Source organism: Dermacentor variabilis, chromosome 6, assembly GCF_050947875.1.
Source record: "Dermacentor variabilis isolate Ectoservices chromosome 6, ASM5094787v1, whole genome shotgun sequence".
NCBI lineage: Eukaryota > Metazoa > Arthropoda > Arachnida > Ixodida > Ixodidae > Dermacentor > Dermacentor variabilis.
This window is the reverse complement of record NC_134573.1, coordinates 74,216,700-74,243,970: the sequence shown is the minus strand read 5'-3', so window position 1 is coordinate 74,243,970 and position 27,271 is coordinate 74,216,700. Positions and strand designations below refer to the sequence as shown.

At 46.4% G+C, this 27,271-nt stretch overlaps 1 long non-coding RNA gene across 1 annotated transcript in view; it reads left to right on the top strand.

The window, feature by feature from the left end:
* LOC142584221 (uncharacterized) overlaps positions 1–27,271 on the top strand; it is a 31,010-nt gene that overhangs the window by 3,284 nt on the left and 455 nt on the right. Inside the window, exon 2 of the long non-coding RNA XR_012828728.1 lies at positions 24,648–24,701. This is a non-coding gene — a long non-coding RNA (uncharacterized LOC142584221). The remainder of the gene's footprint in view (positions 1–24,647; positions 24,702–27,271) is intronic.

Below are 27,271 nucleotides of genomic sequence, written 5' to 3'. Positions count from 1 at the left end.
CACGGGCATGTGTTGCTGTATTTGTCTGGGTACATTTTGTGTTGCCTGTATAAATGTGGGAAAGTGTTTGTTTGCAGGCGGCGCCAGTCCCGTGCTTGCCTCCTGTCTAGGTCTGGCCTTTTGGCTAAGATCAAAGTCTAACTTGATGGAAGGTATGCACGATAAGGCAGGGCTGTTTCACAATAGGAAGCACGTGGTCGATCCTCGGGCAGTGAGGCTAGATGATGGGCAGGGGCTCGAGCAAGGTGTCTTACGTGTGCTCTCAGCGCTTCCATGACTATATGGGTCTTGGCCGGGAAATCGTGTGCAATGCCATTTATTTCAGCCGCTGACGAACATCGCGGCAATCCAAGACACACTCTAAGTGCTTGGGCCTGGACGCTTTCGAGTGTACGGATATTACTTCTGCAGGTGTTGGTCAGCACAGGCAAGCTGTATCGCAAATACCCAAGAAAGAGCGTCCTGTACAGTTGCATCATTGCATGTACTGAAGAACCCCAGACATTTCTTCCAAGAAACTTAAACACATTAGAGATATCCGTCAGACGCTTCTTTAGGTAGGCCACATGAGGACTCCAGCAGAGGTCACGATCAATGATTACGCCTAAGAATCGCTGCTTCCTGTCATAAGGTATGCTGTGACCGTCGATAGAGACATCTTATGATCTCATTGGCTTTCGGCTAAACGCGACCAATGCGCATTTTTCTAGCGAGATCTTGAGGCCTTGTTCATTTAAGTACGCCGATGTTGACTTAGCAGCTTTTTGAAGCCTGGCGCGTACTTGAGGCCGTATCACACCACATGCCCAGACGCATCTGCTGTGACACTTCTGAACGTTCGTGAAGTAGCCTAAGAATGCTAACGCATTAAAAAGACTCAAACATTAAAGCATGGAACGTTATTATATATCATAGAAAAGTCGAGATGCACCTTCGCTGAGGATGAGCTGGTGGTAAGGCAATGATTAGAATATGTAAAATAAACAGCTAGGTTCTGTGGGGCTTAGAGAGCCTCCACAAATGTGACGTTATTAGGTTGTGTGATGTCGCGAATGTGTGCTCCAGTATGTTTTTGTACTTAGGCAACCATGCTAGAACCTAAAGTAAGTCACTGCTGTTATCGTACAGACTTCGCCTTCTAATTTCTTTCTTCTCATTACTTCAAATCTCCAAGGCCATTTTTCTTTCCTTTTTTGCATCCAATTCACTGTATCTGTTTTCCTCACTTTCTTTTTGGTGACTCCTGGTTGTCTAATTACGCTTTCATTTACCCTGTACTTGGTGACTTTCTCGACCTCTTCCTTCATTCTGTGTCCATGCTTTTCAGGCGCAGATGCTTGTGTAATTTAGCTGCCCATTTATCTTTATACATGTTCCTTACTCTGCGCTTCGCTTACTTCCAAAGAGGCCCTACCCACGTCACCCTGCACTGCTTCATTTGTGGTTTTATCGTGGGCCCCCAAAGCCAAGCGGACTACCGATGTCTGGTTAACTTCGAACTCCGACAACATTTTAAACATGGGATGACATTCGCGAACGTTAGCACCGGCACCATTACTGCTTTTCAGATTCCACGCAGCCCCTCGTACTTATTGTAGCTCTAAGTCCTGTTTTTATTACCGCTCAGTTCTGCTTCCCCTTGAATTTGAGGCTATCTCGGTGGGTGCATGAGTAGGTCTTTCCTTCCTTTATGTAGACACCCGCGAGCATGTTGTTACGTTTAGGTGATGCACAAGGCTATTTATAGTATATTTACTCGTAAACCAAGGTTGGCCAAGATGGCGACCCTATATCCATCGGGAACACGTCGTCTTGCTCATCTTCAGTGCAGCCACACTGTTGCGGCTGTTCCATATCATCACCCCCGGTAGTAGAAGCACCGTCCCGGTGCTTAAGATACTTATGCGTGACGAAAGGTGTGTGATAAGGCTTTAGTCTCGGCTACGTGAATGATGCCACTTGCAGCTGACGACGATGAGGGATCGGCGGGGATGATTTCCTCTGTAACATTGGTCCTTTGTTGCACCACACGGTATGGACCAGTGTAACGTGAAAGCAGCTTCTCGGCAAGGCCCACGCCGGGGATGGGTGACCAGAGAAGTGCCAGAGAACCCCGAGAAAATGCACATCGCGATGGTGGCAACCATAGAAGCGCCTCTGATGCTCCTGTGAGGCCTGTAGGCGGGAGGGCTCGTAAAGAAGGATCGCGGCGTTGCTCGTCGCCGATTTGACGCAACTTTGACACAACGAAAACGGAAGCAATGGGGTCCGCGTCTGCCGGTTCTTCCACGGGGCAGCAGGACAAACAATCTGCATCCTGGTGTAAGCGTCCCGTCTTATATATGAGGGAGAAGATATACCTTGCAGGCGTAAAGCCCAGCGAGCGAGTCGTCCCGTGGGGTTTTTTAGCGAGGATAACCAGACAATCAGTGATGACACAGGATTGACGCCGTACAAGGATGGACGGAACTTCGCAACTGTCCACAGAAGAGCGACGCACTCGCGCTCTGTGATCGAATAATTGTGCTCGGTGGACGATAGAAGTCGGCTGGCATAGGCTATACCGCGACCATGTCCATGGTGGCGTCGCGCTAACACTGCTCCGATGCCGTGACCACTGGCATCAGTTAGAACTTCGGTTGAAGCAGACGGGTCAAAGTGGGCCAGGACTGGAGGCGGGGTAAGGTGAGTAGTGAAATGAAAAATAGATGCGACATCATGATCAGGACCCCAAGAAAACGGGACGTCTTTCTTCAAGAGGGCGGTAAGAGGACGTGCAATGGTCGTACAATCCTTTACAACGCGACAGAAATAGGGGCACAGCCCTACGAAACTACGAACGTCCTTTGGAGTATTTGGGACACGGACTTTCTTAACAGCGCGAATTTCGTCCGTAGCAGGTCGCCCCCCTCTTGCATCCACCAGGTGAAGTTACATTTTCAAGAGTTCAACTAGAGACCGGCTCGGCGGAACACGTTAAGAATCTCTGAGAGACGATCGAGATGCGTGTCGAATGTGGGCGATGAAACGATGACGTCGTCCAGATAAGGCAAGCTGGTGGGCCACTTAACCACTGTAGCAAAGATTCCATCATTCGTTCGAATGTGGCCTGCGAGTTACCGAGTCTGAAGGCATCACCTTGAACTGATAAATACCGTCAGGGGCAACCAATGCAGTTTTCTCTCGTTCCATGTCGTCGACGGCAATCTGCCTGTAGGCGGACTGTGGGTCGATAGAAGAACAATAGGTGGCACCGTACAGGCAGTCTAGAGCGTCATCAATTTCTTGACTACATGCCCAACTTTCTGTTGAATTAATACGAAGTCATTACTCATCTATTCAATAAAAGTCGTAATTCCCGATTTCTCTGCGCTCAATATAAGGGATAGATTTGTCGCTGCGTTGCCACACATATTCGCAAGTCTCTGTAGTTCTCTTGCATTGCCCGCTATAAGTACTAGGCCGTCTGCACACATCAGCCCAGGCACCTTCATTTGCACCGTTTGCCCATTAGGCATGTAAGATAAATAAAACCCTAATACTCAAAACCTAAGCCTAAATCCTAAAATAGCGCATAAAATTACAACAGGTGAAACAAGTGCGCACAGGTAGCACGCATCCCTTAGCCTTCAACGCATTCCCAATATTCTTCCTGGACTTTGAATTTATATATACACGAGAACGACTACGTGGTATCTCGTATCGTATCTCCCACCTTCATTATTTTCGTGCCTGAGTTAGAATATGCGGGGTCGAGCAATCAGCAAACAAGCAATTAATATAGTTGTAAGCTCTTCCTTACTGTAAGAAGTATTTGCAAGGACATCTTATGCGATAGCTGTTTCGACACCAAGATGGCGTTCGTGCCACCGTCGTTGTACGCTCACCGTAAGGACGCGCATGGTTAGGAGAATACCTAGACGGGCGGAGTGCGTTTAGCGGCAAATACGTCGAAGCCTAGACACGCCAAGTCGCGATAGTAGTTTTCTGGGCCAGCTGGTGTAACATATAGCGGTTTTCACGGCAGAGGGGAAAGGCTTCAGAGAACAGGCGTTCAGTCGGAGCGAGCGCCTGTCCTGTCAAGTGTTTCTTCACCCCCTGCCGTTAAAACTGCCCATGTTTTTACGATGCGCCAAGTCACGCTGGCGTAGCTCGGGCTGGCTGGTGTTCCGTCGCGTTCCGCGCTGTGTAACAAGATTTAGTGCTCTCGCACTCCGCTCAATCGGTTCTGCCGGAGCCAAGGTAGCGTTCTGGGTTCCGTGGAGCTGCTGGCATGAGTGTTGCAGACACACAAACACATTAGCGTTTGTGCTGAAACACTGTCTGAGCACTCGGACAGTGCTTCGCGGAAGGAGGCCTCGGTGGAAAGGACACTAAACGTCAGGCTTGATCTAGCGCTAAAAAAGGCCGACAGAGTTCCCACTTTTCTGTCGGTCTCATCTGGCGCACTATCAAGGTGTGACGCCCGTAACGACGTCGCTGACCTTCCTCATCACGGCAGCGTTGTGATGTGCCTTTGTGTCTCCGAGCGGGCTGTCCCTGCTGCATGGCAGCACTGGTCTTGGTTGCTGTATCCCGCCATGCCTTCCCCGCATATTAGAGTGTTGTAATTTGGCGTTTTTACGGTCCGCTCCGCTCCGAGTTTCCCCGCTGTGCCACAGCGGAGCGACGGACAATTTTCACGTTTTAGTTATGCATTTAGTATTGCAGAGCGGACCTTTCGTAGTTGCAGCACACTGTGCACAAGTTCAGCGTAGTGAAACGGAATAAAAAAAAAGATTTTTTCACTTTCACGAATTAAAAGGATTATATATATAACCGATTCTTCCAAGAAGTACCTAGACATGCGCTTGTAATGCGTTACTGGTCCATATATTATCGAGTGGAAAATAACGCGTCGACTTGGTGAACGCCACGCGATAGCCAGCGAGGTTTCATTCCGCATCCAATCCAATCCTTTCTGATGCCAATGCACTGTCGACGTTTTTTTAGCTGTGCTGTTCACTTAACTTCCTTTCCGTAAAGAACCAGTTGGCTGTGTATTACACAAGTTATTCGCGCTCGCACGACAAATGATGCCGCTCAGAGGTGTGCTGAAGGACACTTTTCTCATGTCGACATTGAAGCGGTGAGAAATAGAAGATTTGATGTTCCTCGAAGTTTTCCACTGCACGCGCCGAGACCCACTGTCACTGCACGGCTGCGTCGACATCGACGGCTTGGGCAGCGGACAATTGCGCACACACTTTCGCTTCGAGAAACACGATGGACGAAGGCTGCAGGCGCTACTACAGCCATTATTGTTTCAACCCTGCAGTTCGTCAACGTTCGAGGAGTTGAGAGTCTCTGCGTAACGCTGCGGCGACTGGCACATCCGAACAGGCTGCGGGAACTGCAGGCGCTCTTCAGGCCACATAATTCAGTGATTTAGTCAGCGACTAACGCAGTGCTCGCGCACATTGACAGCACTCTGGGAAACCTTCAGCGAGACGGGAAGAACCTCTTCTAACTGGACCTCGCTGAAGTGGAAGTTTTTTTCCAGGTACGCAACCGAATGCCCTGCAATGTGTGCTCGTGTTCAGCTATAATATCTTGTTTACTCGGCAGCCGTGGATTCCAAAGGGATGCCGCTCCACAACTGCTGGGCCTTCATCGACGGGACAGCGTGGGCCATTTGCCGTCCATCGAAGGAATAGAAGCTTTCCTTTTCGGAGCACAGAACGTTTTCATGTCCTGCAGTATCAGTCCACCATGTGCACCAATGGCATTATCTGCCAGTTGAACGGCCCATATGTGGGCAGTCGACTTGACGCAGGCAAGTTTACGGTGTTTATTTTTATTATGTAGAGGCACTTGCGACTCAAATGCATAATGCAGTCACACTCGTGCGAGACAAGGCACACACTTACTGACTAGTCCCCTTGTTGTAACCGCATCTACACTCATTGTTCAACTGCCACTCATCCTACGAGTGACGTCGAGAGATAAGTATTGTCCCATGTGGTGACACAATTCTCAATGTGGTTGAAAAAAGGGCGTGGTAAAATTTAATGAGGTCAAAATGGTAAAATAGCGACGTGTACCAATTAATATTTTAAAGCTATAAGCCAGTTTTCGTTGTTATTGTGTAACATGTCTGCAGTTTAAATTTACATCAGGAACAACACCTACGAAGGTGGCATCGTTAACTGAAACAATGGAAATACCTCTTTGATTGCGAATTAATATGAAGGAACCTTGTTAGTTAATGGAGTAGCTCGAACAAGTATTGTTGTATGAAGGAAGTGTGAATCAGAAAAATCACACCTGGCAGTCTCCTCAACAACTTTGTACACTTATTGGCAAGCTAGCTACTGTACACAAGCTGCAATAATGTACTGAAAGCTAAACTCAGTGATATCCTGTTGTCAATTCTTTTATGTGCTCTTATATTTCCAGGTATGCACCGAAAGAGCAAGACCTATCAAAAACTCGCAAAGCTTGTCAAAGGGCACAGTTTTTGCCTGTACGGTGATTCTGCCTATCCCTTGCGACCTCTGCAGCTGAAACCTAATGGCGGAACTTGCATAACCTTGCCGCAGTGTGCTTTTAACAAGAAAATCAGCACTGCAAGTCAGTCAGCCGCATGAGGTTTAGGTAATATAACAGGTCTCTTTGCATTCTTCGATTTTCGAAAAAATTAGAAGCTAAAGCGGCAAAATGTTTCACGGGTGCGTAAAGTTTGTATTATACTTTCAAATTAGCATACCTGGATGTATGGTTCACAGGTCTCTCAATACATTCGAGTTTAACCCCCCAAAGCTGAAGGATTATTTTAGGCCACAGAACTGAGTCACTTCCTCCAACACAGTGTAATCACTTTATTTAAAAGGTCTATATTCTTTTTTGCTGCTCCTCGAGCGTAGTTTTAACGCTGTGCAGCATTCTTTATACCCTCCTCATGACTCTGAGCGTCAAGTTTCTGCCTCCCTTCTACCGACGCCTGCTTGCGTTCTTTTATAGGGCCAATCGCATTTCGTCATAGTACAGCCTCCCCTGCTGGAGTTCTATTTCTCTCTCGCAAAAAATGAACTGATGGTCCCTTCTTCTCAAAAGTTGAAGCCTCATAACCTGGAGGCCTCCGATTCCTGTAAAAAGAAAGAAAGAAAAAAGAAAACAAAAAAAAGAGAAATTGTGTTCATGTAAGCACACTTCCCGACTAATTGGTCTCACAACTCAAGTCACTGCGAGAGCAGCGGGCTATTAGTCGTTCACTATACCGTCTATCACATTCATCTCTAACGAAAGTTAAGCTTGTACTCTCATTGAAAAGTACAAACGAGGGGAAAAAAAAGGGGATGTAGTGTGTGTATACTGTCTTAATGAAAAGGGAGCTAGGCGTCGGAAGACACAACTTAACAAATCATGCATGTTTGATTTGCCATACCTGTTGGGGGCAGCTTGCACATGTCGCCGTCTTTTGCGCGTATAGATGGGCCCTTGAGCTTGCTCGTCCTGTGGCCGCTTCTGCTTGTGTGTTGGCCAGCGCTACAAGGACATTATTGATTCATTGCACAGTTAATGAACATGTGCATTAGACAGTGTTTTATTTTATATTTTGGTTTTCTTTTTTCATTTGCTATTTGGTCATGTTTTATAGTGCTTGGGCCTTTGCACATAATTTAATAAATTGTTTAACTTGTGTTGTACGCTAGTAACTTTTCGTGCACTTGCACAAACACTGGCATGTGAGAAGTCCATTCTGTAGTAATGCTACCTCCTTCATGAATATAAATAAACATAGTAGTAATATTTCACTTGCTTCTCATCTCTGTCCCTTACCTATAGAAAAATAAACACCTTGTTTAACAGAGTCGGCTGTACACATTGTGAATGAGCGAATAAAATATTGAGCTTTCAGTGTACCTTGAATATCTGTGATTGAATGGCTGTTCCTTCTTGAGTCGGCCTGCTCATGCAGCTGTCGCCCGGAGTAGGTTCCCGAACATCCATTTCTGCAGCTGGTGGCTGTGCACACTCACTGTCGTGCACGGACAGCAGCAAATCTGAAGCAGACTGGCCATCTGCACACAATAAAGTAAGCTACAGGGATGATAACGTTGTTAGCAGTACGAAACGATCTTCGAAGAGGAAACACAGGAGTACAAGTTTATTTTCCGTACCATTTCGCTTAAAGTAGCCTTTTATTTTTAACATATTTACTGAACATAATGGAGCAGCAAATTGAAGTGTTGAATCACGTTTGCACCACCGTCTTCATACCTCTCTGTAGCCAGAGTAAAATAAAGGAATGGTAAAAAAAAAAGAACAGTTTGCATAGGACAAAATAATGGGGGTTCAAGATCTTGGTCGGAAGAGCTCCTAGAGTACATTATGAAGAAGCACAATTGCCAACATGCGACCACAGAATCCAATAGTAGCAATCAAAATTTCCCGCCTAAGTACGTAGTCATACTACCCAACCCTAAATACGCCATTCCGTAAGCGCTAGCCAATACTTGCACTGCGTCGGGCACGTTCCCGAAATCGGAACGCAATAGAAATGACATCTGTGGAAGCTGGGAACACTTAGCGGACTTCGCATTAGAAAGATATTATCCGCAAATGCCAGGGCCCACTCCAGATCACTCTCCCTCTATCTGTCCATTGTCTTCGGCCACTGATGCCGTGGCCGAGTCTTTCAACGCTCGTGGCATGCGCTGCCGAATTGTTGCCGACGGCACGAATAATGCAGGTCGCCGCGGCCCACGCGCTGTTTACTTTTCGCAGCATAGTCGTGGGCACGTGGCAGGCGTTACGCATTGAATCAGAACGTTCTCGGAGCAGATGTTCGCGCTCCCCATACTGCTCCTCGGTGCCGGATCTACAGGAAAAACGAGCAATGTATTCTGTGACTATTCGTTCCACCTGCGTCATATAAACGGCGTGCTGAACAAACAGCGCGAACAGCACTACGAAAAAGCAGAGCGCTCACTTTCTGAGGTGAACTGCGTCCTGTTGTCTATAGTAGCCGGCAGGCACGTCGACTCGCTCTTTGACGGCACGAATGGCGCGGTACATCGTCCCAAGTACTGCGGGGTTTTCAAAAGGGTCGGCACTGGCAACCTCTCTCGAGAAACACAAATCTTCGTCTACCCAAAATCGCTTTCTTGGCTGGCCGCGCGCGGGCGAACATGGCATGGTTGAAACGGACGGCACGGTCGGTCGACGCCTCCTTGGAGGCAGTCGTCTTAGAAAGAGCAACGTGCATCGATGCACGCGCGAGAGAGGGCGCGCGCGTTGACCACCCTCGCCAGCGATAGCCAGCGAAAAGACGGCAGCGACGCCATAGAATAAAGAACCAACTTAGAGAAGAGAAACTGTACCTTCGGCAGTGGTACGAAAATAAGCAGCGGCAGCGCATGGAACTTAGCGGGGCGCACGCCAGGTGGCGATGCTCAACCAGGAAGCGGAAGTGGTTTTTTTAGACCAAAATCCAATATGGCCGCCTTCCGCCGGTCGCGTGCGCTGGCACGCGCCGTGCTCGCCCTGCTGCCTATGCGGCATGCCTCATTGACTAGGCTGCCGCGTAGCTGGTGCGTTCTAATTGCCAGGAGAGCAAAGAGCCTCTACTGACGCCCATACAAACAACCCACAAGTGAGTGAACAGGACGTACGACTTTGTTGGCAGAAGAAAAGCAGTGCACCTTCTCGTACAAGAGCAAAAATAAAATTTGCATCTCGAGATACGCTGAGAAGCTCACTTAAGTCGTCGCACATGGTGGTCTGGTAACGAGCGACAATCAGCAGCGCAAGCAAATTGGACAGTGCCCCACCTGTTTGCATCGACAGTCGCCGTAACTTGCATTGCGAAGCAACCAGGTGACGCAGCACTCTGCTGCCGCAGCCAGCAAAGAGACATGGACTACCCAGCATTTTAGCGTTATCTCCTTTCCGACCTGCACGTTTCTTTTTGTTCTTTCGCGTGCCGCTAATGTGTAACTCGCACTTGGTGCCTCACATTCTCGATATGGGCATCACCATTTTGCAGCCACTTTTGCAGAGGCCTTTCCACCCATGTGGCTATCAACTTTATGCACTTCGGATCATGTAATCACGTATGCTGGCTTCTGTACATGCCACATCACGTCTGATGAAGGCCCACAAGCATAATTTACCCACTGCTGCAGCATGAAACGTCGAGCGGGGAGCACCAATTACGGTGTGTGTAAATTGGGAGTCATTGTCGCTGTGTGGACTGCAGGAGCTGATGGTTACCTCGCGAGACTGTTGCCCAATGCAGCTGACCAGATCGTCACATCCAAGAAACATAACATGGCAACCATGATCAAATGAGACTCAGCATTCAATCACCGAAAAAGGTTCACACAATACACCGTACATTGGCTAATATCCACATGACAACAATGAGCATTCACGCACTATAGGTCGCTTACAGGACATTCAGCTACCCGACTTCAGGCACAGTGCTTGCCTTCGTCGCACATGGCAGTCTAGTAACGAATGACAACCAGCGGCGCAAGCAGATTGGACAATGTCCCACCTGTTTGCATCGCCAGTCGCTGTAAGTTGCATTGCAAATCAATTGGGTGATGCACGCATCTGCTGCCATAGCCAGCACAGCGACATGAGCTACCTGGCATTTTAGCGTTACCTCCTTTCCAACCTGCACGTTTCTTTTTGTTCTTTCGGGGTTTTTTAATGGGTTGCTCACACTTGGTGCACCACCTGCTCTCAATATGGACATGGTCTGTTTTGTGGGAATCGCCATTTTGCAGGCCTGTCCACCCATGTGGATATCAACCTCATACACTTCAGACCATGTAATCACGTATGATAGCCCCCGTTGACGCCAAATCATGGCCGAGGAAGGCCACAAGCAAAATTTGCACACGGCTGCAGCAGGAAATGACGGAACGGGGAGCATCTATCACGGTGCTTGTAAACAGGGAATCTATGTCTCTGTGTGGACTGCAGGAGCAGATGCTTGCCCTGAGAGGTTGTTACCCAATCCGAGAAATGTAACACGGCAACCATGATCAAGTGGTACAGTATTAAAATAAGGCTATGCAATCAAATCACTTCAGCATACCTTTAACATAACGCATTGGCACTATACACTATACATTGGCTATTCACATGACAACAGTGAGCATACACACACACAGTACCGTCTTCAACCGTCTGACTGTAGGCATAGTGCTTGCCTTCGTCGCACATGGTGGTCTGGTAACAAGCAACAACCAGCAGCGCAAGCCGATCGAACAGTGTGTCCTACCTGTTTGCACTGACAGTTGCCACTGAAGATGAGCAACTTGCATTGCAAAGCGATCGGGTGACGCAAGCATCTGCTGCCGCAGCCAACATAGCGACATGAAGTACCCGGCATTTCAGCGTTACCTCCTTTCTAACCTGCACATTTCTTTTTGTTCTTTCGCGCGCCGCTAATGTGTAACTCACACTTGGTGCCCCATATTCTCCAAATATGGGCATGGTCGGTTTTGTGGGCATCCCCATTTTGCAGCCACTTTTGCAGGCCTTTCCACCCATGTGGATATCAACTTCATACACTTCGGACCATGTAATCACGTATGATAGTCTCCGTTGACGCCAAATAATGGCCGAGGAAGGCCACAAGCAAAATTTTCACATGGCAGCAGCAGGAAAGGACGGAATGGGGAGCACCAATCACGGTGTATGTAAATTCGGAGCCTATGTCGCTGCGCTGACTGCAGGAGCAGGTGCTTACCTCGAGAGACTGTTTCCCAATGCAACTGACCAGGCTCCCACATACAAGAAACGTAACACGGTGACGAGTACAAAGTCGGACAGCAGCGAAATAAGATTCCGCAATAGATCACTTCAATGTAGCTTGCGCAAAAACACAGGCTGTCGAGCAAGAATAGCAATTCTGTACGAGACTAGGAATTAAATATAGGAATGAGAAAGCTTGCCTTCAAGAAAGAAGCCACTCTACCTTGCAAGCATTGAAAGCCAAAACCATTAAGAAAAGTTTAATGCTACATAGCACACAGTGCAAAGGTTAATGCAAGCCACAAAACAATGCCGCATCAGCTATTTCAAGAGAGGAATTGCACATGGGAACGTACACTAGAAAATACTGCTACACATATGTTATGCTACTAGACAGTGACTGCTATTAAGTATGAGCAAAGAATTGGTTTACCTTTAATGTTTGGTTGAGGAAGAGGAATGGTCTTTAATAAGAATGTGGAATGAAAAAGCTTGCATTCATTGAAAAAAAAAATACTTGGCACAAATGGTATTTGACAAGGCCAGAACGCTCATTAAGGAAGGGCAGGCTGACGGAACTCTTTTGGCCAGCGTTGTCTATGCTTGTTCAGAGGTTGCAGGTACATCCGAAGACGCATAATTTTTGTTGTTGAGGTACCTGGATGACTCGGCCAATATCTGTGCTGGTGGAATGATGGCAGAGGCTCTTTTCACTCTTGACACAGTCGTCTGTAGACTTGATATCTCATCCAAATACTTCTAGAACGACTTCTTTGTTCGTGGTCTAAAGCCTTGCGAATTCAGCTTCAGCCCCTTCCTGTTGGTGTAGATGGGGGCTCCCGTGATGACCAAGATGTGCTTGGCACAGACTCTGTTGGGGCAGAACAGTGACACATGAGATACAGCAGAGATTATCCAAAGTCATGTAGTGTTTTCTCTTATGTTCGAACCAATTATACTGAACTGTAAATACGAACAAACGTTCATATCATCTGCTACAAACAAATTACATCTAAAGACTAGCAAGCCAACACAGTATATATCAAGCATATTTATTTCTGAACCAGGTGTTGTTTACCTTGTGGTAGCAGCCGAAGTCCACACAATGACCTTGTTGTAGCAGGCAGCAACGTCTCTTGATAGCGTGGAGCTTGTTGCTTTATACTGGTGCCGTCCTCATTACTGCATGTCTGGAATAGAAATTTTGGCTGCATCAGAAATTGAATAAGCACAATTTTGCAATATGAAATGCGACAAGGTGTGACATATACATTGTAATGGTTTGTGACTACAGAGCACATGCAAATGTACACTATTTGTTCTAGGGTGCTTAGCAGCATGGTAAATAAATATTGCTATTCACCATAAAAAATTGATGTCTTCCTAACTACAATGCATGTCAACAGCTTAATTATTATTAAGATCACAAATAGGAACATTTGTGCGCTGATTTATGCACTAGAAGAGACCACACTGCTGCTTTCACAAGCAAATGCATGAAATACATGAAGCTATTAGAAATGAAGCATTCTTTTTCTGCATGAACGTGATGCACCGCTTCACTACTACAAAAATAAATGTCCTCAGGTAAACCAAGCTGCACAGCAAGAACATTTGGAACCAACATGTACGAAATATGGGTGAATTATCATGCGTGAAACTGTTTGATACATTAAATTCAGTACTTTAGCTTCAGCTTATCGAAGGGTTATTCGGTTCTGTGGACGAAAGAACTTGCAGGCGGACTCGAAAAAAAAAAACATTGATAAGGCTACTCTGTCACCCATGGCTACGGCTACAACGAGGTAAAAAATGTGACGCGTTTTCCGATATCGCTTTCTCTTTCGTGAATTCGCAACTAAAAGTTTATTTCGCAAACAGCAACGGAGGGTCCTGACTGCCAATATGTAATGCAGCATCTAGTTCGTTAACTGGTCTCCACCTGTACGTTAACGAGAGCAATATTACATAAGGATTCAGGCAGCGATATTAAACGACTCACCGGTACTGCTGTCCTCAGTCGCAGAATACGGTTCCCGTTTCGATGCAGATGCATGGCTCACGACCGAAACGTATTTTTCGGGCTTACATGTCCGCTTGCAAACACATCCCTTCACCACAAGTGAGACGTCTCCCTTGTGGTCCCTTCACCACAAGGGAGACGTCGAAGCGCAATCAACTAGCTTTAGCAACAAAAAAGCAGCCAGTCTAAGTGTACGAACGAATGAATCCGTGCTGCCATGCACTCGAAAATACCGACAAAAATTTTAGATCCACGCCAGAGGTCACGTGGAAGATCGATGATGCAGAACGCTATTTGCGTTTATATTGACAAAAAAAAACCCCAGTAAACTTACTTATGATAGGTAGAATATCTAATTAGTAATGATAATTCTATGGCCTATATTATGTAATAAACATGCTTCGGTAATTGTAGGAGAAAGTTTGTCAGAAAAAATTGCGCTTATTACGGTGCCCGTAGCAGGATATATTAAATCTAACCCGAGCATTCCTTGAGTGCTTCTACTATGCTTGTTTCATTAGCAGCGGCGCGCGGTCGATTTTTTCGCCCTCTGTGGCCATTTCTTGAACTTGCGAGTGGGCGGGGCCTGGCGACGCTCCGCTCGGGCAGCTTGCGTGTTTCTCGCTCCGCTAGCCCGCTCGTGGCTGGGCGGAGGGCGCATGCGCATTCGCGCTTCCGCTACGCTCAGCTGCTTGGGGGAGCGTAAACACGCCAAACTAAAGCACTCTATTGTTAGAAGAACTGCATTTGCGAGGAGTTTTAGTGCAAGGCTAAACAATGTTATCGCAGGCAGTGCTTCGCCTTCACGCAAAACTGCCACTTTCGTAACACGTGCGCACAATCCTTGCTGTGTACAACATAAAGCGTACGCGTGAGTTTTAAATAAAACTTTTCGCCAGAATGTTTTTACTCAGCCTTTGCTTCTGCCGGTCTTTTCGTGTTAGCTGCACACGTACCTTGTGGGAGAAATGTCTTTCGCAATGTTTTATTGCCACCGCAGCGGTATCGTAACATCCTTAGACCCGCCGTATGAGCAAATACATCTTTAAGGCAGGCACAATTTCTTCTGGCCGACCCGTGCTGGGCCCGTTCATACATTCGCGGGCCCGAGTCGGGCCGAGAAACCGGCCCGTGCAGCTGCTCTACTAAAAACACCTACACGCCTTTTACATATTAACCAATCGAGCTAACGAATAACTGTCCTCCCCAACAACGTATCTCAGCAGGCCTATGCCGGGAAGCTGTCGCCTGACTTTGAGGATCGTCCTCGGATAGTTTCAGCTCATAATTTTTTTTCTATTTACCACGGCTGATTCGTTTTCATGTGATTTTCAACTGATTTTGAGTTCTCTTCATACCTCTGTCCGTTATTTTGTACGCCCAGTGATTTGTGTTTCCTAGCTTTGGTTGCGCTGAGTCTAAAACACGTCATTATTTGTGTGTAGGCTAACGCTGTAATAGCAGTTACGTTTGTTATATAGGGTGTCCCAGCTCACGTTAGCCAAGATGTTCAACGAAACAGAAGATGTAATAAATACGGCGCAAGGTAAGGTCTTAACGCCCATGGTTTTCAGTAGTCCGACCTCTGATGACAGTACACCATAGGCCCTTAAATTTTATTTTAAACCATCTTTATTTTATCGCTGAACACTGCGGCTAATGTTAGCTGCGACACACGGTATATAAAGCGACCTGGGGTGCTATGCAGGATGCGCCGAGTTTCTCGTTCACCCGAGTTTTACCCGAGTTTGCTCGACGGCAGTCAGTGAACGGAGATAGCGGGAAACGCGCAAAGGCTGTAGGCAAAAAAATATGTAGACAAAAAGCCGCGTATGACAACATGAGCGCACCCTGCGCGGCACGCTGCTTCCACGTTTCAAGCGCAGACGGCTGCACAACGAAACGCGCCAGCGCCGCGTATTGTTATCAACGGATTATCGCAACTTAGCAGTACTGTGACTGTTCCGCTGTCTGTCTGCACACTTGCCGTGAGCCGCTTGCCACGCCTTTCTCGGGCGCGTCAAGGGCGTGCCTCCTCCTTTGGCAACTATCTTTCTATCCTCCATCGAATGCGAACAGGGTACATGCGGCGCATTCTTGCACCTACGCTTTCGCTCAAACGAATACGTTAAAATACAGCAAATAAAATAACGAACATTTTTATTTCTTTAAGTGTCTGTTTTTCGTTTTGAATGCTAGAAATTTGTGATGACAAACGGAGATCGAGCAAATTATTAAATTTTGCACTTGTTGCCGCGAGTGGCGACAGTGAGGCGAAAGCTTAGAAGCGGATACATTGAAGCAGGTCGCACGCACGAGGCAGTTCATACGGTGAGAAGTCGCCTAGGGGCGCTAGAGTGCTATTCTCAATAATGTCACTGATCACCACTCTTTCTCTATTAGGGGAATAGAAACGCAGCGCCGTGATACGGCTGTTCATCGCAGGCGCCTTAAGGCCTCCACTTTACCAACTAAAAACGACACACTAGTCATAAATACGGGAGCAACGGCTGTCGGTGCAAAATGGCGGTCCGTAGTGCCCGTAGTGACGCAGTTTAGTGAAAATGTACCAGTTTATCTTTGTGCGCGAAGCCTCGGCGATGCGTTGCGAAGAAGTGCGTGCTTCCCATCGACACAATTCATCGCTTGTCATTGCTTGCCCAGTGAAAGTGCCTCTGAGCGCATGTACGCAGTATTTGAGTGTTTCGTGCGCACCAAGGTGCTTGCGGATTACTTATGCTGGAGCCAGCAGCGATCGCAGAAGGATATCGTAACGACACCGCAGCAATCGCATTTTGACAGGTGAGGGCTCTTGTGTGCGGTTATGAAATGAGACGTCGAACTGAGGAAGGTGTTAGAACTGTTGAGTGCGCAGTGCTTGTGATGAAGAAATGCCATTGCACTGGGTCTAGAAGAGCGAGCGATTCTCGGACGCTGATCGTGTTTACGACGTTGTGGCTCCGATACATCACCGATGACGGAGCAGCCATCTCAAACGACTGCTGCGATACGCACTCCTCAGCACCGTCGTCACCCTCGGCACATCGACGCCTTGCAAGCAGCTACAGTGACGTGCCGATAATTATTTACTGTGCGCTACGTCGCCACAATGCAGGCAATGAAACCGTGCTGTGGGGCCATCTCAGCCCGAGAAGCCAGCGACAGTCAACGCTTTGTTTTTGATAGTAGTGCGCAGTACATCACCGATGACAGTGTGTTGTGCGTGTTTTATGTCGGTGGTGAATATTGTTGATGCCTCTCAGCTCGGCACCGCGTCGCTGTTGCCGAAAGATAAGTTTGGCGTGGTCCAACCGTGGTGGGTGCGCGCACAAGAGTTACGTGCCTCGCGCGGGGCGTGACCTCTGGCTTTGATTGACAGGCGAACTCGTGCTAAACTCGTACATCGCGAAACCCCCTCCGAGTTCAACTCGGTAACATGGCGGCGGCAGCAGCAGCCTGTGTTATTGCAGCCAGCGGTAGCAAGCGTCAGTATGACCGTCTGGACCCGTTCGCGTACATGACCGCCGTGGAGTTTCAGCGTCATTTTGGCCTGTCGAAGACATCAGTGTGCTGGCTGTGTGACGAGCTAGGCGAAGACTCTTCTGTGGAGACAGCGTGGCGGACTTCATTCGCTCACCGTTGAAGAGCAAGCCCTCTGCGCCCTCCGTTTCTACGGGACTGGGAGTTTTCAGGGAAGCGTCGGCGCCGAGCGTTACATTGATGTCATCAAACTACTGTGAGCCTCTGTGTCAGAGATGTCTGATGCGCTTATTGATGCGGCAGTGCGGAAGCGGTGGCTGGCTTTCCCGAAGACTGCGGCTGAGCGGGCATTTATAAAAGAACGCTTCTTACTTCGCGGAAACATTACGAACGTAGTCGGGTATGTCGACGGAACGTACGTAGGAATTAAGGTGCCTTCAATGTCAGCGTTACTTTGATTAGCATTGAAGCAGTGTCTAGACGCACCATATTGCCAAATTTGTCACTTCTGTGTAGCCGACTTAAATTTTGTGTTACCGACGTCACACATGCGGCAGCCTATGATACTGACTTTTTCGCTGGTTGCTGACTTTTTACCGATTGTTCTACTTGTCTATCAGGGTGCCTTCCATATGGCTCACTTATTGGGTAAGGAGGTTAATAAAGTATAAATAGATAAATGGATATCACAAATTGTGTGAAGTACCCTGTGAATGCTAATCTCACAAAGAACTTGGGGTTTTTTTATGAGATTACTTAGTACAAGTTACGTAGTATGCATAGTGCTGAATTTTGGTCATGCGTCATCTATCGGCCACACTATGAAACAGCAAGGCATTGCACAATTCATTGCAGTGCGAGGTGCGGATGTTGCGCCAAGCCAGTTGTGCCTATGCATTTATGGCAAAATGAAAATGCATTGAGAATCTTAGTGTACTGGCTTGCATGAAGAAACTACTTCAGAGTGTTTTCTGTGTTCACTGTTGGTGCATGTGCCAGTGGTTCAGTGTATTTTCTTGTGGGGGGGCCAGCGTTATTCTTTATGGACAAATCGTCTATTTTCCTCTCATAATGGGGCTCTAATTCTTCAGCAGTAGAACAATGCAGATCCAATGCTCTGCAGAACTCGGTGTGCGTGAAGATGTCGTGAACCATCAAGGCAAAATTACATATCGGGGAAAATTTGGTGCAGATGCCAATGAAAAGTGGGTCTTTAACCCGCCATGATAAAAATAAAGATCGCAGAGCGAATAGACCTTTTGTACAGCTTTAGAGCAATGATTACACGTACTATGACATGCTCAAATGTGTAAAAGCTTGCCACAATGCCAAAGTAGGATGAGTGCTATCCAGCATATTTTGGCATTGAACATGTCTTGTAACTGCTATTTTTATTGTAAGCCTCGCTGTCACGCCTTTCCCTCTGGCACTCCCTTTACTGAAATGCAGCACTGTCTTTCTATTAGTGTCATGATGATGATGGTAACGGCAGCAATAAGGCTGGTTAATGCTTGCCCCTTTGATTCCTGCAAGTTTAGTGGTACAGAATATGGCACGTGCATATACCTGTGCAGCAAAATTTTATGCTTTTGGTGATTTGTTGGAGAGCTAATTCGTGTTGGGACATTTCAAAGACGTGCACCATTGTGGCTTAATAACTAGATCATTGGGGAGGTTGAAGACTCGTTGTATTGGTATAGAAGCTTGAAGCTGAATTGCACAACAATCCGACGGGACACAACGAAGAGAAATACACACAGCAGAACGCTCTGCTGTGTGTCTTACTCTTCTTTGTGTGCTGTCGAATTGTTGCACGATCCAACTTCAAATAGAGCATTGGGCCTCTTTGGTGCAGGACCGAGGAAGCGTGAGCTATTCGACACCATGCCAGTGCCTTGCCACACAATTATGGAAGTCTGAAGGTTTGCAAACAAAGCTTTGCTTTCAAATCCACCTGCTCATGTAATACAAGCAACTGATTCAAAGAACCGTCATACAAAAATAATGGTGAAATGAATGGCCTTTGAAAATTTGTATGTTGACACTAATGACATAATAGGTGCCACAGCGAACTCGACAATTGTACTAGACAGAGCACTTTCTTCCCTATGTGAAGCACAAGCTTCCATTACATGCTGTAGAGATAACCAAGCTCAGTTTGTTTTAACGTGGTACACAAAATTCACTGTAATCTGTTTTTGATTCTAAAGTGCCAAACACCACTTCTTTTTCAAGGATGTCATGGGAATATTTGGCGAGAACTGTTTACAGCCCCTCATAATGGAAGTGTGGCCAGCCAGCTTTGCTTGGGTGCCTTTATAGATTTCTGTTCCTGATCATTGTGTGCTATCAAGTTGCTAAGGTCTATGCAACCAGCGCAAGGCATTACGTGATTCTATAGCTGGATAAACCTTTAGGAGGCCGCAGAACCTGCACTTCAAAGGCAGGTGAACACAAGCCTGCACCAATGGGCACACACTCTACACTGACGTCGTGCCGCTGGACGCACTAATAGCCGCTCATTAGAGAGGGACTTTCTTTAGACGGGGAGGCAATCGGCTGCTGCGCTTTGCTCATCTGGGCGGGGCCTCTCCTGTCTTGTGAAGTTGTATCCGACTAGAGGATGCCGCTTTTCATACAACAGAAAAGGACAAAGTGTACAATTATTTGGCCTATGAAATGGATGCATCACAAGTGAGCCATGCATGAGCTTAAGCTGTGTGAAAATTAGTACATGCAAATATATGACACTGTTAAAGAATATGTAGTATCGAACATGCATGTAATGGCACGTTTAAATTGGGAAGTGTTGCATTCATGTGCACAGTCTATAGGTGATAGCATTATTAAGGTCATGCCGTTACCTGACTTTTCATTGTGAAATACACACACCGTTCATCTTGTGGCTAACCAACACCCACTGTATTCTTGCACAGAGAAAGAACAAACAGCGCAATGATGTATATGCTGCATTAGTGTCTTTTTCATTTACACGGTCCAATAGTGGCACAGGTTGTCTTACGTTTTTGCCCATTTTGAAGAGACATCAAGTGCATGTTACAAGTGTCCCAATATGCACAGCACATTGTTTACTGCAATAATTTTATTGATGCCCTTGAATAATAAACAAAATAAGAAACTGAAAGCTCCTTTATAAAATGTGTTCTCGGGGTTCGACTGGAAAGCAGTCAGGGCACTGATCCTACTGTTGCAGAGCAGCTCTCTGGACCTTGCCACACTCTCAAGAGCATGTGCCTGGCGCTCGCCTACTGCCACCAGGCGGTTGAGTGCCTCCAGCAGCAGAATGTTTTGCTGCAAAAAAAGTGGATTGTTGGAATGACCCAATCGCATATAAACCATTATTTACAAATAAAAATGCTCATTGCACTATTGGTACTAACTGCCCTTAACTGTGGGAGCCTTTAGTGTATGCATAATAAAATAATTTGTCGGCACAACATTGCTTTATTTTTCATAACAGGCTTTTTTTTTTCAGAGCCAATTGTAATGTTTATTAGTGTGCTAACAGCTGAGGTGTCCTCGCACATTCACGAGTCTCTACTGTCAGCACCACAAACCTATTTCTGTTCACTCCAAAATCAATGGCGCCCCATACAATCCCGTCTTATGCGAGCTGATTGCATCCTATGCCTACAAAAATCATATTTTTGTCCCATTACGCAATTTTCTACCATCCTCGGCTGCGGTTCTCTCTCCTTGACATCCATTCTGTCACACTTATGTAATCACCTGTTATAAATTGACAACAAGTGATTGAAGACGTGCATAGCCTGCCCACCGATACCATTTTCTTTTCTTAATCTCAACTAGCATATCAGTTGCCACGGTTTACCACGCCACTGTCTCCCTGCCTTAATGCTATCTCCAACAATTTTTGTTACTTCACTTTCTGCACAGTCCTCGACTTTTCAAGTTTCTTTGTTAACCTCCAGGTTTATGTCCCATATTGCATAACCGCTAGAATGCAACGATTCTAGACATTTTTCAAGGATATCGGTAACGTGGCGATCACGATTCGGAAATTCCTCCCATGTGCAGTTCAACACATGAAATTTTTGTACAAGTTTCCTGCTTTATATCAGTACCTGCTATTGATATTTCACCTGGATAAAGATACTCTCATAGATTCTGCGGCCTGAATGTCACTGATGAATTTCTGTTATATCACTAAGTTAGTGAAGGTTACCTTTATCTTTTCCATATTTTCGCGGGCCCACGTACATGTGAAAGCACGAACACTCATTGGCTCTCAATGCCTTTTTTAAACTGCTGGAGATTCAGTTCGTTACTACGAAAGTGACTTAATCCGTGCACTATTATTATACTAAATATGAAACAGTAGAAATATACTTATCTGCAGTTTGTCGATGCCTCCTTCACTGTGTTGGTTGCGAGATCCATCGTCGGCACCACCTCCTTGTCGCATCGTAGCTACATCGGCTGTCTTCCTTTTGCACACACTGTGCAATATTCGTGACGCTGGCAGTCACGAAGAGTGGAGGAACTCGGCGCACTCACAGAAGCAGCACCGGATAAGTTGTTTGTTCAGGATTGTGCAGTGAACAGTAGGTGCGCGTTGCGATCTGTAATATCGCCTAAGCTATTCGCAGTCTTTCTGGGTGCACGGAAAGATTGCTCACGGAGGAACAGAACTATACAAGAAATAGTGGTCATCGTCGAGCCTGATCACTACGTCGCGCACTGCAAGCTCGTTGTACGAGTTTGTTTACACTGGGCCTCTCCGATGCTTAGCCGCCATGCTCGCCCGATGAATGTATGTGATGACTAGAGTTACTGTATATGCTACCACAGGTAGCAGAGTTGCGCGTAGGTCCGCCATCTTGCCTGGCAAGCAACCAAATCTATGCGGCGAAGCCGCACTCTGTTTTTGCAGGCGACTTGCCTACCGTATTGTCGATCGACCGTGGGCGCTTTTGCATCGCTTGTGGACTGCTTTTCCGCCTAATCGCAAACAAAGTGCATCGAAACAGCTGACTGAATAAGATCGTCAAGAAAAGGCGCCGATATCGGTCCCCACCGAAGCTTATGCCAAGCGTATCCGCCGAGTCCATCTGCACGCTCTCGGCGCGTTTAGGCTCAGGAATCAAGAAGTCTAACAAGGATAAATCACCATATTTCAGCTTTCGCATCAGTGTCCTTAAATAAACACAAGTAGCATGAGCGCACAAACAGCACAAGTAGCGATGAGCGCCGATATGACGCGTCATGAACACAGGTATATATGTGCTGTCGCCGAAGGATCACAGTCCTAGCCTGCGCTTCTCTGACGAAGATATATGAATAGACAGACGTGTCGACTGAAAGGCATCACTGAACTAAGAAAACGTTGCATATCCTTCGCGTGAAGAACAACAAACGGCTATCCAAATCGGTAGTAACAGCCCATACAGCGTCCCGGGTCAGTGGTTCATTTAGGACTTTTTTCGAAGTTAAAATGCCAATCGCAAGTGAAAATAGGTGGTGTGGCACTTCCGAGCAAGCTACTGAATATGGACAGCTAAATTTTATGTGTGGTACAGGCGTGAGCTTTAGTTGCTGGGCGATAGCGCATCTACCATGACTGAGCGAGACCTCTCTGTGAAACTAAAACTGCTTCTTGATCCTTGACGTAGAAAATCATGCGCCGATGTTCGGCTTCTAGTGTGGCGTAGTGGCAAAGTACCGGGCTTGGAATTTGTAGGTCCGACGTTCGAATCCTGGTCGGAGCTTCTTGGGTTTTTTTTTTATTGCGCCAAAATGCTCTTTCTGTTCTCAAAAAATATATATACGGTGTCCAGGCACCGCGTATTTAACGCGCTAGAGCTGTTTTTCGCACCAGTACCCAGTGCCTCCCAGTACGCCGCGCCTGCCCAGCACCCCAGCATCCAGCGCGCGGCACTGGGCCCATAATCCGGCGCTGCACTGGACACTGGATTTTGCAATAGGCATACCTGGTTATGTGCCAAAGCTCTCAACGTGTAGGCAGTCTTAAATATTACTGGTGAATAAATGACCAACCATTAGTATTTCGACTCTGGTACCCCATTAAATTTGCTGTAGAAACGTACCCACCTACTAGCAGGCACTGGATATCAGCCACACCTTCAAGTGCCACTTCATTATGTGCCTTTTCACTGCAGGGATTCGAAAAGTAACCTTCTGTGGGAGTGTAGTGAAAGTTTTTCTCTCACAGGATTGACATAGCTACAATATGGGTAATAATGCAAAACACAGTAAAGGCCCTTACCGTATGGTAAATAACGACATTAATTCCTCTTGCATCCTGCTTCATATAAGCAGTAGTAGATGAAATATCTTTACTTAGTTGTGTAACCTTTTTATGTTCAGAAACAGCAACCAAAGCAGTGCATTATCCTGAAAATGTGAGCTGGATTTTTTATGACAGTTCTGTGAAAGCAGTGTGGTGCATGGGTTTGAATGGGATCGAATAAAAAGCTTTTCGCTTTCAGAGCGATTCGTGCAGACGGGAGCAGAGCACCCGGTCATTATATCATTCCGATGGGACTGCGCGGACACTGCGATGAACCAACTGTGAGATGCGCTGCGCACGTCGTGTTGTTTCTCCGCAGCTAGCGCGCACGCGAACAGCGAACGCCAAGATCGGCCGGATTCGCTTTGAATTTGACTGGCGATAACTTGTGTCAATCCAGTTCGCTGCAGCGGCGGCGTCGGGAAATACAAAAATTGGCCCGGGCATCTGCTTCTCCGCAATGCACGGTTGCTTGACTACCACGTGATGACGCTCTGCCAATAGGGGCGCTAGCGGCGGGATAAAACAGACGCGCAACTCTGCTACCTGCGGTAGCATATACAGTAACTCTAGTGATGACGCCACCACAGCGTTCCCTCGTGGTATAATGCGAAGCGTACTAAATTACAAGTTAGTTGGATATACATTCAGTGTACATCTTGTAAGCTTTAAAATGCTTTTAAACCACGTTAAACTAACTAATAATATTGTACCAAATGCATTTGTTTTATAACCAGCTTGTGCGTGTAATGCACTCGGTGGAACGACAAACAAGTGAAAGAAGGCGCGACCATGCACCGACAGTATGATCACGTGAGCCCCAGTTTGTCGACCGCCCAGAAGGCAACGCTCAAGGAATGATAGCCACCCAGAGTGAATCTAGATAAACCAATGAAACTGGAGGCTTGTCGAAAGATAAAGTGTGTCTCGGTACGATTTGTGCTTTCATCTTGGGGTGTCGCCAGAGCTCGTGAAGATCCCGAGTTTCGCCAAACTCGGCGCATCCTGCATAGCACCCCTGCTGTGTATTGCTTTGTGAATTTGTTGTTCACAGCCACTCCCCTCTGTAATAGCGTTGCCGCTCACCTTCTCTTCCAGAATGGAACCGAAGTGATCCCGTACAACGAAATGTTGTGCATAGAGAAGGCAGCGGTGAGCGCTAGTCTCTTTCTGGACTCGCGGTAACGCGTCGGTGGTGGAAATGTGTTGTTAAAGACATTGCATGTCCTTATGCGACTAAATGAACTTGTAGCGTAAAAGCAAGGGAGGCTGCCAAGCAGAAAACAGTCTAGCAGCAAGGATTAGAGGCTTAGGAAGAAACGAATGTAATTTAAGGGACGTAAAAAAGTCGCAACAAATTGACGTTGTTCCAAAGGCATGCGATATACGTGTGGTAGTACCCGAAAAAAAAAAACATAAAAGAATTAAAGAGAACCACCACACCACCGCAAGTGCAACCAATATTTACCGCCAGAAGGTAAGATCAATCAATCAATCAATCAATCAATCAATCAATCAATCAATCAATCAATCAATCAATCAATCAATCAATCAATCAACCAATAAATAAATCAATCAATCAATCACACTTCGGTTACCTTTAGGCGGCGGAACATGGCTAAAAATGAACGACGAATAGGCGCTATACTTACCACCGAACTTTTAAGATGTGCGCTTGCATAAACAACTCGATGCAATGAAGATAATTCACAACTCAAAAATTACACGTGCGATGCTCTTCAGGAGCATCGCACGCGTAATGCGATGACCTAGGATCGTTTCCCACCTGCGGCTAGTTGTTTTTTTGAACCACTTTCATTTCGATTAATTTATCATTGCGTTAGTTGAATTAGTAACTACAAGTAATGTCCCATTTGTTGTCCTTGGTGTCTTTGCTTGTTCGTTTCTCGTGGTATGATTAATAAAAAATCGGGCCCCTTGGTTAACCCCCTTTCTTCTCGTACATATTGATATATGTGTGATATATATACTATGGGGGCTCGAAAAATTATTAACTTCCCACTTATTTCTTGCAACTATAGTAAATCTCAAGTTGAAGCACAGATAAAAGACAATGAGTGCCTCGCAGAGGTCCCAGATGCTGCCCAGTGGCAGCAGTAGATGCGCGCCTAAATATGCAGATTTGCTACAACCAATTTTAATAACTAAACAAAGAATTGTACTTGGTGTTTAAGTCTAGCTACATCATAAATGTATCGTTAGTTTAAATAATAGTATTGTGTAGGTTATACACAATGAAAAAATTCAACACAAATGACTTGCAATATTCACAAGAAAAAAAAAAGTAGATGTCTGCGAGCTCGGAGAATTACAACCCGATTTCTAGGGAAGCTGTTTTTTTTTTTTTTGAAACAGTTGCGATAAATGTTTCAGCTTCCTGTAATTATATCGCATAATTTGAAAAGTTGCCCATGTAAGATTGTCCCGTTTGAAACCTTGTCCCCTTGTAGTTCATCGGAGTACTCCTTGTTGCGAATATTTAGAAGGACGGTAATTTAGCAGCACACATGTTACTTCGCCATAAGGGTTTCCTTGGTGTTCTCCCTACTGCCTTCCCCCTCCCCCTGCGCCCACCACCCAACTGAATATCGGTTGAGTTCTTCCAGGGCAGCGGGAGAAATCCTCCTTTATTCGTGGAACAGATTCATAAAGCTGCGGATCGCTTGCATGCGTAATTTACTGCAAATGTCATAATCAGTCCCGTGCCCTTGAAGTTTACCTACATATTGCCGATAACGCGGCCTTATTGCGAAATGTAAACGAAGCATCTTGTTTAGTTCAGTACACCGGGGACATCGCTAAGACCAAGTAGGAACATTTTACCATGCATAGAAATAGGGGGAAAAAGGATGACTAGTAATTTCTAACTGAACCGGGAACGCAAAAATTGTGTCGCACATTGCACTTACCACGGCCCGCCTCCCCTTTCCACGAAATACAAACCTGTTGCAGGTTTCTCCGAAACGCAGAGTTCTCGTGACGCATTGGGTAACCTAGCTAATAACAGCAGCGTGATACTTTCGAGTACTTGATTAAAATTCTTTAAAGCTGCCGCTTATCAACACAGATTTACCAGCAAACATAAAATTGGCGCATTGTACCCATTATGTTCGCAAAACGTCACCTCAGTTGTATTTGTAATTATACCAGTGCAGCCGTCTATGTTTTACACCACTCGTAACGCAGTCTAATAATGCTATGGACCACGTCCTGGCCTGGTAGATACGCTTATGGTAGCCTATAAGGTCCCGGCGTGACCACATTGTCACGGGGTACATATTTCGAAAAGGGAAGAAAACGCCGTCGTGTTTGCTGTTGCTGTAAAAGCTCAAATACCTTAGGAAAATAAGCACGACCAGGTTGGACGGAACGAAGAAGCAGAAAGAAGACGATGAACCTTATGTTAGTTAATTTCTAAAAGCCGGTTGCAACGGAGGCGGCGGAGCGAAGGCGTTGTAGGTTAGAATTATTTTGTGAAATCTAAACAGAAAGTGCTAGATGGAACAAAGAGGTACATAGTAGCCACTGGGAGCACGTAGATGACAAGAGTAGAGGCGACAGCACGTTCACGGCTAGAATATAAATTAATGCGGAGTGCGCTAAGGGTATATTACGCAGAGTGCGTTTGAGGTATTTCTGGGTGGCAATAACAAGCATGATTTGCTGGGCTTGTACACCTCTTATTCGGCGCTTGGTTGCAA